Source organism: Arachis hypogaea, chromosome 13 (genome assembly GCF_003086295.3).
Source record: "Arachis hypogaea cultivar Tifrunner chromosome 13, arahy.Tifrunner.gnm2.J5K5, whole genome shotgun sequence".
Taxonomy (NCBI): Eukaryota; Viridiplantae; Streptophyta; class Magnoliopsida; order Fabales; family Fabaceae; genus Arachis; species Arachis hypogaea.
The window spans coordinates 22,925,820-22,936,950 of record NC_092048.1 but is presented as its reverse complement, the minus strand read 5'-3'; positions in this window follow the sequence as shown (position 1 = coordinate 22,936,950).

Below are 11,131 nucleotides of genomic sequence, written 5' to 3'. Positions count from 1 at the left end.
AATTTTTTAATAAAATATATAGTTATAACCAATATTTACCTAAATTACTAAGATGTTACAAACTTTTATAGTACTCCTAATATTTTTTAAGTCATTTTTTTAAATTGTTTTACATAGAAAATGACTTAAAATTGCTTAAAATGCCCTTTAATCTATGCAAAACAAACCCGGTTTTAGAAAGTGTAATTTTTTTAAACATAAGCCAACCCGGTTTTTCACACTCTTCATAATCCGCTAGAGGGTGTAGCGGATTATGAGTCTCGCACCATATGAGCATAAACCGCTATAGGGTGTAGCGGTTTACGAGTAACGCAGCCCTCAACGTAATCCGCGATAGCCTGTAGCGGATTACGTGCAATTGAGTTCCGCTATAAGGTGTAGCGGATTATATACAGTTGCGTTTGTTGCATTTGCGTCTGGAAATTGCCAATGTTGTATTTGTGTAAAGGTTTTGTTCATTTATTTTATTTGCGTAAATTGTCCTATTTTTTGATACTACTAATTTTAATAGAAATGTAATTGACAAACAAAAAATTAGTAATGGTATCTTTTCTTCTTTCTCCTTTAAATCTTCTCAAAATCTCTCTTATTCTTTTCTATTCTAAAATCTTTTTCTTACATTATCACATTTTGCTAGAATATATATATACTCAAAATTGAAATGTATGTATTGTTAACTTAAACAAAGTTATATACTCAAAATCAAAATTTATGTATGTATTGTTAACCTAAACAAAGTTATATGCTCAAAATCAAAATTTATGTATTAAAATAAAAATTATATAATCTACCTCAAACATATGAAACACACAAAAATTATATAATCTTTCACAATTATAAATTGAAACTAATTAAATTTAGAAATTTCTAAGAAAAATTGAATTTCTTTTCAAATTCATTATTTAGAAAAAGTAAAATGACACTCCTTCGACCCTTGAATAACATCACTTATAAATTTAGATGTGATAATCACGTAATTAGTTTAATAATTTCGTTTGTGCTATTTTATATTTGTTTCTTGTAAATATTTAAAAAAAAAAAGAAAATATTTGGATTTCTTAATAGATCTATTTGACTCAAACCAAAATAATTTGACAACTAAGATATTAACGCTGGTAACGAATATATATTATGACCAGATTAATATTTTCTTTAGTACTTCCATATAGTTAAAAATATTTAATATTTTGTGTGTTTCATATGATTGAAATAGATTATATAATTTTTCTTTTAATACATAAATTTTGATTTTGAGCATATAACTTTGTTTAGGTTAATAAATATATACATTTCAATTTTGAGTATATATATATATATATTCTAGCAAAATGTGATAATGTAAGAAAAAGATTTTAGAATAGAAAAGAATAAGAGAGATTTTGAGAAGATTTAAAGGAGAGAGAAGAAAAGATACCATTACTAATTTTTTTGTTTGTCAATTACATTTCTATTAAAATTAGTAGTATCAAAAAATATTTCAAATTTAATATTATCAAGAAAAAATTAAAAAAAATTATATAAGGACTAATTTGATTATTTTTTAAAATTTTAGGGATGAAAATGACTTATGTCTGAACTTTCAAAAACTATTTTGATTAAAATTAACTTTTTTACATGTTAAGTGACACGTGACAGGCCACGTGTCACTGACCTGACACGTGACGTGCCATGTGTCACTGATCTGACACGTCAACCAATCATCTCGTGACACGTGGCATCACCCACCACGTCATCATGTGCCACGTGGCACTTAACGTGACACGTCATCGTCCAACTGACGGAAGGACTAACGTGACCAAGTCGTGTATCTTTTGGGGACGATTTTGATTAACTTTATCTTTCAAGGACTAAAATAAAAATCAGAGTATCTTTTAGGAACGATTTTGAGTATTAACTCAATTTTATAATGACCCCGACGTTATAATAATGATAAACTGATAATGTAACACTTCAATCCCTCAAATACAACCACAAACCGAGACTTCTCTACCCCATGAAAACACGATCAACTCCTTGGACAGTGGGCGATAGTAAAATCACATCGGCAGAGTTTTGACCGGAAAATAAACGTTTTTTTTTTTTTTGTCAAGTGGATTGGACAACCCCCAATCCTAGACATTACACCTATGCATACATACACACACAACACACTCACACATACTACATGAATACACTACTATTAACATGGGTTCTATATTCCTCACTGAAGATTCCAACCCGGGTGCAGCTCCCAGCGAGGCAGATGATGCTGCCATTGATCCAAGGCCTCGACTGCGAAAAAATAAACATTTGAATTAACTACGATTTTAATTTCTATGGTTTAATCTAAAAATCAAATTCATCCCTAAGATTCTTTTATTTAAATTCGTTCTTTAGATTCAATTTAATTTTAAAATTGTCATTTCTTTATTTAATTTTTGAACAAAAATTACCTTACACTCTCTCGCTCATCTTTTCACTCTCTCACATATGCACACACCTCCAGGGAAAAAGATAAAATAGGGGGAGAGAAGCATGGAAAGAAAAGAGAAAATAAATAGGGAGGGTGCAGCATCAGTGTCCACTATCATTGGCGCCGTGAAGGAGAGCAATGAGAGAGAAAGGGAAGACTGAACCCAACATGGAACGAGAAGTTCGTGTACAGGGTCGAGATCTACACCGACACATGGCTTCGCAATGTTCTCGTCGGCACCGTCGGCGTCCTCGTCAGCAACCTCATCCGCCCTCCTCTCGCTTCGGGAACCACAAGCCAAACCTCCAATTCGTCGTGCTTCAGATCCGAAGGCCCTCTAGTCGCCCTCAGGCGATCCTATGCTCCTCGATAGCACAAAGAGGAACATGCCGATGTATTTCGAACTCAGCAATTACTCGTCAGTTATTGGAATTTGAAGGACCCTAATTAACAAGATGATAAAACACCAAAACGACGACGCTGGGAGCTAGGATAGCGGTATCAATGATCCAAAACTCTTGACGCTGCAGAGATGTCAGAGTGAGAAGAACAATTCAACAATAGGAAGGATATTAATTTGTTGAATTGAGTCTTCTCTTTGTTGTCGTGTTAATTTACTTGATTAATTTGTTTGAGTTTCAAAAGGACAATAGTTATATGTGGCTATTGTTGTTAGAGTTAGAGGAGATATGAAAAATATGAAGGGTGATGGAGGAAGTGGGGAGAGAAGAAGAAAACTTTTGAGAAGTAGAAGACTATGATGAGAAGAGAGAGAAATGAATATAAGGGTATTTTTATCTGAGGATGATTTTAAATCTAAATTCAACGTTAGGAACAATTTCAGATGAAAAAAAAAAAAATCATAGGGACGATTTTGATTTTTGACCAAAATTATAGGGATCAAAATCGTACTTAACCCTAAACGTTTTATTGTTATTGTTAAGTCCTCCTTTTCTTTAAACCTTGGTGTTATTTGACGAGATAAATATTGACAGTCGATAACTCGAAGACGATTTTGTAATTAGAGGAGATCGAGAAAAGATTTGATGAAAGAAAAAGTGGAAAAGAATTCAAGTTTAACACTATTGTTTATATATCATCGATTTGTAAATGATTTGATGTGGTCTCAATAGTATAGTATTTGAAGGAGATTCGATTCTTAATCGTTTAGACTAACTGATAGGCTAATTTTCAAAGATGGTGAATGTGGCATAGAAAACCGTTATCAGGTGTGTATTTAGTGAAAGGGTCGTTCTACGGTATAGATTCAAGTTCATACAGATTTATAGATTTTCTGTGTAAATGAACATAAGATTGACACATCGCTCTTTTTTTTTTGCAGGGCTTGTCTCATGGTTGACGTTAAGTGTTGCTGAGCTGTTAGCTATGGGCATTCGTGTGCAAACACTAGTGCTGAATCTGTTGAGGTGGGCTTTGGGCATCAACAAAAACTGGGTATCCAAAGAAGAAATTTTTTTTTTACTCTGTGAATGGGAAAGAAAAAAAAGGAGAAGCGATGTTGGCCTGCATCCATGGAGGGTGATCAATTGAGGAAGATGTGATCCCCAGAAACGAAGACCTAGGTTTCTATGAGAGGGATAAAGCCGCTGAATGGTTGATGTGGCGGAAGGTCAATACTGGAAACCCTCTACAATTGAAGTTGCGGTGTCGTGTCTTATCCCGCGTTGGTTGCGTATTACCGTCAACCGCTCCGTCGGAGGCCGGACTGGAAGCTGCTGCTGTTCTAGTTGGGGCCTCATCGTAGGTATGAATTTCATTGTTTTTGCTCTGTTGCATTATGTTGTATCCAAAATGGTGTATTGCTTCTTGCTCTATGTGGTTCGAGCATTGGTTGTGTTGAATTGATTAGAATCCATAAATTTGTTGATAAATTCCCTTTCGATGTTTTTGGTTTTCGAACTCGCCTAGGATCATCAGTAGCTGGTTTATCCGTCTCTGTCTTTGTGAACTTTACTTTCCTCGTCACAGCGCTTTCAACCAGACTTCGTTGCCCACTTTTCGTGAACATTTAACTTCTTTCGGACTTTCTTCCTTTTGAATTTCTATCAATGGAATTCCCAGTTGTATCGGTTAACCGTAGTACTGAATGCTGGTAGTAATAGACTTATGGGATCATTTATACTTGCTTAGTCTGACTCAGATTTGTTTTCTCTTTTTCTCTTTTTATGTGTAACGCTGTAGTGTTCCTGCCATGCCATGGATAGCCATTGTATAGAATACACGAAGTCATTCATGTACCCGATCGATAGCCATTGTGTATTCATCACCGCTATTGCCTTATACTACATTTCAACAAAGGAGAGTTACCTGTAAGCACATATTAAACAGGAGCAGGTCCTCATCAGTTATTTTTCACTTTTGTCAGTTTTATTGGTTTCTTCAACTAAATCATTCGTATATTTACCTTGTTTAGTAATAGTTCTTCTTAAACATTCCCTTCTAACTGATCCTGTTGATGCAGAGAAAGAGGAGCCCGAGCATTGGAAGAGAGGTTGGTTGCTGCGCGCATTGCTGGAGAGTCACAAAAGAGAGATGCTGTAGAAAATGTATAATTCATCAGCTTTGGTAAATTGGGATCGGTTCAGTCAATATGAAACTATTACAAGTGACCTTTTCGGAGGGGGTACATTAGTTACAACATTTTTGTGTAGTTATGTAACATTTTTATGTGCATTTTCCGTTGGACAGTGATATTTGTGAATCATAAAAATTTTTCTTTCTTCTGATAAATATAATTGACTCACATATGTACTTAACCAACATATAGAATAAAAAGATTCGTTGTATTTGTTATACCCATATCAATAGTAACTTTCTCATGCATCCAAGTTTTTGCTCTCCTTGGTTGTTTTGTTACCGATAACCTGGCATATTAGGTATTCTGTTTTTTGAAAAATAAATTAATCGTGTACCATGTTACATGGTTTTTGGAAAATATTTCATCCCACTGATTCGTGAAAAATTATAATGTTTAAAAGAAAATTTACATCTATATTTTAATTAAGATAACCACGCAATCCAGTTCTGAGAAAGTAGAGTTGCTTGGAATAAAATGGTCTCTTAAGTTTTAACACAGCTTCATAATTAAGATTAGACCCCAAAACTTGTATAAGTAAGTACAGTCCTTACCGAAAAGATTGCAATGCTAAGTCTCAGAGTCAGGACATAATGCAATAGAATTTCATCTGTGTTTCTACCTAAATAATGTAACTAAAGAATGTAAATGTTGCTTTAGTGGACAAAGAATCGCATATTCTATACCAGAGTTAAGATTGTATATTGTAGAACATAATTCATAAAAAAGAGGAAGAAAACATTTATTAGGATATACTCAAATCTCAAACCTTATGATAGTTTACTGAAAGGCAATTCATGTTTAAAAAAATTGCACAAACAAGAAGCACACTGGCTCCATTTTGTAACTCCAAAATGAATGGATAAACGGAAATGAGTAACCTATATTTGGTTGAAGAGAGTTAACAAATTGATAAGCATAACATAAGGTTGCTTAATCCCCGGCTTTTTTGTATTCTGGCTTCAGTTCATAAGTGCCTTGATTAGTTCCTTTGTTATTGGAGACACACAGATCTTTAAGTATATCTTTCAGAAATTGCTGCAGAAAAAAGTGTGTTAGATCCAACACATCAGTTATATAAGGCACTACTGAAATTATATATCTTGCTTAAAATAAATAAATAAATGCCAGATGGAGAGATAATGGTGAAGTTTTTTCATATCCATGTGTAATCGTGAGATATCTACTAATTGAACAGAGTAAGATTCATAACAACAGCAATAACACCAGAGTCTTTGCTCACTAGTCACTAGATAGGCAACAGCACAGAATAAGATCTCAACAATTAATGGTACAATACTAGTCTCTCAGAATTTCTCAGCATGATATATACAATTTCTTTGAACTAATGAAATCTACCTGGCACATTTAAGTCCTCCAATTGCATACGTATTAGGCATCTAGTGTACATGCATAACCACTAGAAGCAACAAATTCCTATGGTAGGAGTTTATGACTCTATGTTTCTGACGATTGCTCCATAAGATTATCATAAAGTAATATCCAATAGACTAAAGCTGGATATTAAGAAAAAGATATTAGTCAAAGCACATACTTCAGGTTGGTCGGTTTTTTGTATGAGATTTCTTAAACTCCAACACACGCGGCCCAACGCCGCCTGATAGGCCTCCCACAATGAAGACGCCACCCAAAGGTGCTTGTTCCCGTCGCTGCTTCCACTCAACCATCACAGGTTCTTTCCGCCGATTGATCTTCCCCTCCGATGCCAAGACCTGATGCCGTTCAAAGCGACTCCATAACTGCAGTGTTTGGTCACACCCATGAGCAACCTGGAAGACGTATTTGGCCCTACAGCTTCAACGAGTCCACCCACCATGACCAAAAACAAAACACAAACAGCATCGGCCCAGCCCAGGTGCGTCAATCCAATTGGCGATCTCTCAAATTGGCCCTTTCATTGAACCCTAAACAAAAAAAAATTAGGCCATTATTCAATGATTCCATTAGCCGGCTTCCCCCTCCAACTAGCATACCAGACAAGTCTGCAAAGCTCTACCAAACCTGTTTCCTCAACCCAACGGCTTACCACTTGTCAACATATCCTTCGATCTGTATAAATAAATCTGTACGTACCGTATAACTAGCCTTAGTGAAAACGGTTATTTTTGAGTTCATTGTCAGATCAACATATGACAGTGCATGTTTAGTAGAAGATACCGATAAATAAAGTAGTGAGCGATGAACAAGTGGTCGGAAATACACTTTCACAAATTCTCACATCTTATTAACTTTGTGAGACTTTATCTTGAGTTATTTTTTTATAGGTTTTCTTCTATCTTGCTTTTATTTTCTTTACAAATCCTATATTTTACAATTACGCAGTTTACTTTAGTTTAAAAGTTGATTTCTTTCTTTTTCACATGTTATTGATTTCATTATTTTATATTTATAGCACTTTGATTTTTTGTAACACAATTTTAAGTAAAGACAATTCTTTTTCTTTGTATCATTTATCAGTTATTAATTCTGCGAATTTCTTTCTTTATTGCTGATATAGTAAAAGATTTTAATGTAAGCAAAACTAATATCTGCAAAGAGTTTGCTTTCAGATATTAAATTTTGAACTACTTGAATTGATTGAATGCAATTAATCCTTATTTCTACTTGTTGAAAATCTGTAAAACACTTGCTGAATGTGAGATGATGATGAAATGTCCTGTTGTTCTTGAGATTCTTGGATTTAGATGGAAAGAGAGTGAAAGGAATTTTGCACCTTGAGGATGAAGAAGGATCAACATTGTGCACTTGCAATATGGCAAACATAAATGAAATATCCTCACTTTTTCAATCTTTGGTATCAAACACTTAATTTAACGTTGCCTTTTTTATTATCCACAAACCACAAACACAAGGGAAACAGTTACATTATTCAGTATTCACACAACAACAAATATGCAATCTCACCATCCAAATGAAAAGGCAAATTAATTTCGCAATTGTTGACGAAGCAGACCAAATGCTTTAACCAGAGAGATATTTGGTCAGAACTCCGCCGATTTATTTTCGTCATTAACCACCGCCAAAGGAGGATGGTCGTGTTCCGATGGGGGTAGAAGATGCCTCCGCCAGTTTGGAGTACGATGGGTTTTGAGTTATGCCAAGTTATATATGTGTGGAGTTATTATTATTATATTATTGAAAGTTCTCTGATCAGTGGCGGAACTTGAAACAAAATTTTGGGGGCCAAATAAAAAATAATTGTCAAAATATTTTTTTATATAGACCTCATTTAAGATAAACTCGTCTAACCTCATCTCTCTGGTTTGGGTGATACTGTCAAATTTAAAGCCCTTTTTCAAGATCTCGTTCTAAAAAGTTAAAGTTAAAGTCATCAGATATAACTTTTTGAACTTTTGAAGGTTATATCTCACTTTCTTCGTAATTCATTAAAGTAGAAGAACTATCTACATGTGTTGATATTGTAAAAGTTATATGTTCTCCTTCTTAAATATTAGCCTTCCTCTTAAAAAATGTATCAATTCTTTGATTTTTCATTATTATTTTATATAAAAATTTGAATATATATCCTCTAAAATATATAAAGAAGAAGTTAGAAGGACAAATATTAACATTTATAATATTTATTGAATTTTTTTTATCAATTTATACAAATACAATAATATTAATACTTATTGAATATTCTATTATTTTTTATCATATAAAAAATTAAATTAAATAAATAGTAAAATATAAAATAATATTAAATTAAATAAATAAAAGATATCTAATTTTTTATATTTGAACCTAAAGATAGAGAGAATGTTGTTTATTTAATTTATTAGATACTTTAAGTTATAGTAAAATATTTAAATTAATTGAACTATTTTTTATCTTTTAAAAAAATACTACTAAATTTTTTATAAAAAATTTGGGGGGACCATAGCCACCCCTTGTCTGAACTAAGCTCCACCACTGTCTCTGATGTCAATAAGTAAAAAGATAATAAAGATATGGGGCAAATGCATAAATAATTGGCCAATGCTACGGTGATGAAGAAATTATTCTTCTTCAGCTGCTCAATTGTTCCCCATATAGAGACATTGGCTGTTCGGATTTCGGAAGCAGATGTTAGTTGGACAAAATAAAAAAGTTTTTGGTGAACATTATTCTTAATTATTGAAAGAAGTATAGGAAACGTTTCAAGTACTCCAGGGTGTTTTTCTAAAGATCAGTATGCCAAGTACGGTTATGTTGCAAGTTTTATTTTGTCTTAGAGTGATGCAGGAAATGACCAGTTTGTCCTTGGAAAGTGAATGAAAAGGACAATAAGGGGCAGCTGCTATGCGAGACGGAGAGAGAGAAAAATTTTAAATTCATCTATTTTATCACCACATTTTTTTTAAAAGAAAAAAAAATCTATTTCATCATCAAATCTACTATGAATAGAAAAGGAAAAATAATTTTTTTCTTTAGTTTTTCTTTGAAAAATAAAATTTGCGAATTTTAGTTAAATTGAAATAAAAAAAGTTGAGAACCTTATTTTTTATCAGACTTATTGAATATTAAATTTAAGTATTCATATATATAACTATATTTTCTATAAAAAAATGAATATGAACATTTTTATTTTAATAATATCATTTAAAAAAATACAAATATACAATATAAAAAATTATATGTGAAATGACATTATCAAAAATAGAAGAACCATTATTATTTATTTTTTTATGCATTATTTAGATAAAAATATTATTGTATATACTAAAAATTAGCTATTAAATTAACCATTGTATATTTATGTATATTCATATATAGGTTCATATATATATTTTCTCACTGAATGAATAATTAGTTATAAGAGGAAATAACCAAAAAAAAAGACTCTATTATTAAAAATGATGACTAAGTAAATAGAAAAGAGATTTTAAAAGAGTTCTACCAACAAAAATTTATTGTTTGCTTATAAAAAAAATAAATTAAAAAAAATCCAACTTCTATATTAATATATTAATATTTTTACAAAAATACCAAGATTAACGTAGAAGTCCCGAAATGATTTTATATATGAAATATCAAGTAGTGTAATTTAAATATCATATTTTTTTCCTTTAAATGCTAAGATTGATGAACATAGTTAAAATAATTAAATTCTATAAGTTTTTGTGTATTAAAATATCTAAATTAAGAATAATATTTTATTGAAATTATCATAAAAAAAATTCTATTAGAAAAATAGCAAATTATTTCTAATAAAATAAAATCTTTTTTGTTTTTAAAATTATAAATAATTTAATTCCTCAATAATATATTTTTTTTTAAATGAGAATTAATTTATACTTTATAAAATTTTACAACAGATTATTTTTTAAAATAAAAATCTTAATTTTTAAATTTGTATTATAAAAAGGTAATTTATATTATCTATATTATTTATTAATTTTACTGTACATACTAACAAATTAAGAAAGAAATGAGTATTTCAAAAACACAAACTACAAAATTATAAAACAACAAAAAAAATCACTTTTATTTTTGCATGTTATGTAAGTAAAATCATATAGTAAAAGATATTCTAATCATAAATTTTAATAAAAAATATTTCCGTTTGTATTTAAATAAAATAAAAAATAAAAACTAATACAAATTAAAATCTATTTTTTTAATCAAATTTATTTATAAAATTATGTTTTTTTATAAATTTATAACTTTAAATTACACATTTTGATTTTAAAATAATTTATCTAATAATATATAATTTTTTAAGGTGGCACGGGAATTTAAACTTAAGAGTTTAGAATAACAAATAATTATAATAAAATAAAGTAAAAATACTAACTAAATTTATGCAATTATGATTTTGAAAATAATTAAAGCATAACATTAGTTAAATTACTATTTAATTTGTAAAATAAATATAGTATAACAAATATTTAGATATTATTATATATTAGTTCAAACTGTAAAAATTTTAACTTTAAATTTATATGTCATATGTAGGATTATATGTTAGGTGTATCTATTTAAAATAAAAAATTTTGGTAATGATTCCATGGATGATGATAAATTAAATGATGATTTATAATAAAACTTAAAAAATCATTATGAATTTGTTTTAAATTGAT